We start from the raw sequence: 5,492 nt of genomic DNA, 5'->3' as shown, positions 1-5,492 counted from the left end.
TCAAATATCTTAACATTACATCCACATTACAAATCAAGATTATCTTATATAATTTATTAAGGTTTAAGGCATAATGGTACTTACTCAATATATAGAAGAATCTCACTGCAATTCACTAAAACATATAGTTTGGTGGCATATAACTTATCTTCGTCTAAAAATAGAGATTTATCTAGTTGACCAAAAGCTCGCCCAAGATGAGTGAAAATTGAAAGACAACCTTTAGAGTCCATATCTCCCCCATCATCATTACTTGGCATTTGATTTAATCTTATTCGCATAGCAGGTTCAAAATACAAAGAGCAAAACAATGAGACTTCCTCAATAACGTATGGCTCGCATATAGATCCTTCCACAAAGGCTCGATTTTTCACTTTCTTCTTCAAATTATGCAAAAACCTAACCATCATAATATTCATAAAATTTAATAAGTACTCTAAACTCTTCTAATGAAATAATTGAAATCTAATAACAGATATAGTACTTCTTAAATGGACACATCCATTGTTACTAAACAGGTCCACCAACCCTAGCCTCGTAAGGTAAGTGAATCGAAAAATGCTTCATATAGCCAAAAAAACTAAGAGGAAAGATTTTTTTTTTAATTTGCATATAGCTTTAATAATTTTTCCTTCCAAAGCTTCCATGTGATCTACGGGGTATTTTGATTGAGCATAAATCTCTAAAAAAATGAGATATCTTAGTAATTGCATCCCGAATTGAGTTAGCACCGTATCATGAAAGGTAATTAGGAGCAATCGCTATAAAAAAAATGACAATCATGACTTTTCATCCCATAAAATTTGCATTTGATCTCATTAACACACTGAGATATGTTTGACATAAAACCATCAAGTAATCTCAATTGTGTCACCCAATCACAAACAATTTTTTTTTGTCCTTACTTAAAGTGTACAAGGCTTTAAGTTTGAAAATTTTTCATTATTTTTCACCAATTTCAATTATGGACGCCTGCAATACACCTTCAAATCTTGTCTTGTCTTTAAGTTGTCTTGTCTTCCCCTTAACATCCATCATAGTGTTGAAGATATTCTCAAAGAAATTTTATTCAATATGCATCACATCTAGGTTGTGACAAATAAGAAGCATATGCCAACAAGGTAAATCTCAAATTTGTCTTATTTTTCATCTAATTATGAGTTTGATCAAAACCAAGAATCTTCTATTCACCACATTTTGTTCCAATGGGGATATCAAGAGGTGAATTCAACCGTAATAACATTTCTTCACTAAAGATTCAAAGAATCAGGAAGTCACGCTAGACTTTTTTTTTAAAAAAAAATTATCTTTCTACTTTCTAAAAGCATGATTAAGTAGCAAGAATTGTCGATGACAATAAAAAAAAGAAGGTTTTCTGTTATGCTTCAATATAAAAGACTTGGATCATTCCATACAATAAAGACATGATAATCATCCATGAATGCTCCACCCCAACAACATACCATAAGTAAGAAAATCATTTATTGTCCATAGTAATGCCGCCCTTAATTGAAAATTTTATTTCCGATAAGCATCATACGTGAGAACACCCTCGTTCCATGATGTTTTCAACTCATCTATTAAAGGCCTCAAAAAAACATCTATGTTTTGGCTTGGACTTTTCCTACCTATAATAACCATATTAAGAAATATATATTATTGTTTCAAACACATCCATGAAGATAAATTGTACACAATGAGTATTACTGGCCAAACAGAATAAGGTTTTGCAGTTTGTCTAAAAAGATTAAAACTAGCTGCACATGATCCTAATATGATATTTTTAGATTCCATTGCAAATAACTCATGTGTGCAATTGAAATTTTGCCAAGCCTCACCATCAACAGGTTGTCTAAGCACTCCATCACCATTTCGAGTATGCGCATGCCACACCATATGTTTAGCAATTTTTCTCGACATGTAAAGTCTTTGAAGTCTTGTTATAAATGGCAAGTCACGCAAAATCTTATAAGGAATTTTCTTTTGCCTTTCCACACTTGATTTCCTTGGTTTATACCGAAGGTGACCACATATCATCCAATAAACCAAATTAGTAGTTTCCTTATCAAATGAGATGCAATTATTTTTACATGCATGAATTTTGTCATATCCAAGTCCAAGTGTCACCACTTTCCTTTTCATTGTACAAAAGTCACTGGGTAAAGTTTCATCCTTTGGAACATATTCTTTATTATATCCATCAGATGATCAAAACATGACTCACTCAAATTAAACTTTGATTTAACATTTAAAAGTTACAACATTGTTGAGAGCGTTGCATGCTTTGTGCAACCTAACCACAAAGGTTCATCCGCATCACCCAACAAAGAGTAAAAGCCCACTGCATTTGGATTTGGATCTTCTTCCATAGATCTTGAGTCATTATCATGAATAGCATTCAAAACAATTTCTGAACCCATAACATCCCAAAGTATTCTAATATATTAATTTTTTATTTCTTCTTCATACATTGGTTCCCTATATTCCTTATAACTAGAATATGGTTCAACCCCATCTCTCCTTCTTGATGATTGTCTAACTTCATGTTTCTATGTAAACTCCACATTGTGTAAGCACCAATGAAACCCTTTTTTAGAAAGTGCTCTAGCACCTTACAGAACTTAGAAACCAAATGTTGTTACATCAAGAGTAAGGACATCTAATTTTGCTCCTCTGCATGAATGTAGGGTTAAAAGAAGCAAAATCAATAAATTCTTGAACTTCATTCATAAATTCATCCCTCATGAAGCCATTAGGAGGTAGTAATTGATACATCCAAGATCGATCTCTTTCCATTTTGTAGTCCTAATTTGTTTTCATAAAAACAATTGCAAATAAAAGCCAAAGTCGTAATTAGTGCAAACTTGTGAAGAAACCAACCATGCATTCAACATTAATATATATATATAATGTTTTATACATCTATATATTATTGCCTTTTCGATTTTATCTATAAATTAAAAATTAAATTAATAATCTTTTCCATGTTATATTTAGAAATGGCCAACCTTTTGATATTTTATAATTAAGTCTAGGTAATTTCCAACACTATTACATTATTTTTCTTAATATATTTTATCCTTTTGCCAACCATTTTTAAGCACTTTTATAATGGCATCAAACACTATGCAAAATGATAGAAAAGCACCAACCATATAAATTTAATAACTTATTATAACAGAAAATAGCATAGAATAGTTTCAATGCTATATGGCTGATCAATTACTTACAATTCCCAATGCAACACCATTGAAGGCAGTGCAGTACTCAAAACTTGGAGTTGGAAGCTCAAGAGTGGGATAAGCAAAAAGAAAGAGAAAGCTCACTGCAGCCCAAAAGGATGTAACTGAAATAGTAAAAGTAAGCATAAATTAAATTTAAAAACTATATATTACAATTAAACATTCAACTACTATAGCACAAAAGTGGGTGACTCATATAGTAATAATAAAAATAATATTATCAAACGAATATCTTATGTTAACAAAATGCTTTTAAATTACAACGCAAATCTTATTTCATGAAAAATGTGGATTTCTAATCATTGAACTGAGTGTGATTTTACTTCCTTGCTCATCACTTCCTCCAAATATTTTCTTTCAAAAACATCTAACTTATATCCAACTTTACAAATGCAACTGATATTTCTGTACTATAAATACCACGCACCTAATCTATGCATAGTCATAAATTTGTTTAAGTAGTAACTTTCAGTTCAAAGATTATTGAATACACAATCAAGAATATATATATATATATATGTCTCTAAATGTTGTCATCGTCAAGGACATGCATCGTGTGCGTCTTTAACATTGAAAAAATAATAAGAAAATAGCTCTAAAATACCACTTTTTGAGATCATTTTTCATTAACATACCATAATCTACAATTTTTTTATTACAAGTTTGTGACAGCTAAGTTCATCAAACACGTATACTAATTATCTTAAAAGAGAGATGAGAATAATGGATTTTCCTTAAAGGAAAACAGGGTATCAAGAAAGAAAAAGAAACAAATGAGAATATATGGCAAGATTTGATCAAGTCAATTTTTATTCCTATGATTGTTTTTGATAAGATTCGAAAGTATGATCACGATTAGATTTCATGTCAGCTATTTTCTATGATGCCAAATTTTTCTTTGTTGGAGATTATTCTATAATTTGTATATATCATTTAGTCATACCATTACATATATATCATTTAATCATTACATAGTTTGTAATGGAATAGAATGGTCTATCCATGTTTTGTTCCCTTCATGTAATTTTTGTGTAAAAACAGTGAAACAAATGGAGTTTCCTTCCCCCACAAAGTCTAACCATTTGAGTGATTAGCATTGGTTTTGCATTTTGTTCTCTTTTCCCTTTCTTGTTTCTCATTATTTTTTCTTACGCCTATACGGAATTGGACTTTAATTGTTATTGATTTAACAAATAAATTTCAATCTCCACTTGTTGTTGCATCACATATTTCTATTCTTTTTTTTTTTTTGTTAAAGAATTAACAAAGGACTGAACCATATAGAGTCTTTATTGTTATTGTCTAAAATAAATGGCAAGACAAATCATACACGTTTTAATCATTACAATGTAATCTACATGCTATTATAGTTGAATATATATATATATATATGTACATATCATTCAACTATATATTATGCACAAGACACATAACACATAAATTTTCAAAGGACAATTTAGTCTAGTACATATCATTTAACTATATCAGACACATGAAAAAGATAATTTAATCTTCATTTTTGACATCAAATTGAATCAAAATCTATTTTTAATCTAGTGCTAGAGCTTTTTCTTCAAATAAAAGCCATACAACCAAAAATTAGAAGAAAAAAAAAACTCTTGCCTTCCTTAGCAATATAACCAAAATAGAGCTTTGCAGAATCCAGAGAACTAAATATGAAGAAAAAAAAGAGATAAAGAAAACAAAGAGAAAAAGAAAGAAGAATAAGAAAAAGACCTCAAGTTTTTTACCTTAAGATCGAAATTGCAGGGAAATTTAAGAGTTTAAAGAGAAGCTTTTGTCGACACAGCAGTACAATAAAGCAAGATTCAGCCGACAAAGGAGCTGCAACCATCATTTGGCATGGAAAGGGGGCTAAAGGTCAAGGGCTTTCGATGGGTTTCAAATGAAATGGGGATCTAGCTAAAAATTAGGGATTTGAGATTTGGAGGATCTGGTTTCAATAATATATTTTGGATTGTTTAATTTTTCTCAAGTGAATTAGTTATCTGACTAAGTATAGTCTTAGAGTATAAGCAAACTTTTAGAAAATGTTGAATGGGTGATAGGTTTGGTAAAGTCATATTAATTTTTCATCACTCATAAGTTCAAGTTCTTATATCAACAAAATTTAAACATTTTTTATTTTATTAATAATAATAAGCTTTTATTATATTCATATTAAAGTTTACTATATAAACTATAACGATTACAAAAAACAATATCTTTAGATAATCATAATATATTAGA

The 5,492-nt window shown here is 29.9% G+C and overlaps 1 long non-coding RNA gene across 1 annotated transcript; it reads right to left on the bottom strand.

The window, feature by feature from the left end:
• Nucleotides 1–258: 258 nt before the first annotated feature.
• Nucleotides 259–5,124, bottom strand: LOC110423615 (uncharacterized). Its single transcript, XR_002445837.2, has 3 exons — nt 4,994–5,124; nt 3,231–3,346; nt 259–399 (listed from the first exon to the last, which is right to left on the bottom strand). It is a non-coding gene; the product is annotated as an uncharacterized LOC110423615 (long non-coding RNA).
• Between the last annotated feature and the right edge of the window lie 368 nt (nt 5,125–5,492).

This window comes from Theobroma umbraticum, unplaced genomic scaffold, assembly GCF_002168275.2.
Source record: "Theobroma umbraticum cultivar Fairchild unplaced genomic scaffold, ASM216827v3 scaffold_20.0, whole genome shotgun sequence".
Taxonomy (NCBI): Eukaryota; Viridiplantae; Streptophyta; class Magnoliopsida; order Malvales; family Malvaceae; genus Theobroma; species Theobroma umbraticum.
This window is presented reverse-complemented; position numbering and strand designations above follow the sequence as displayed.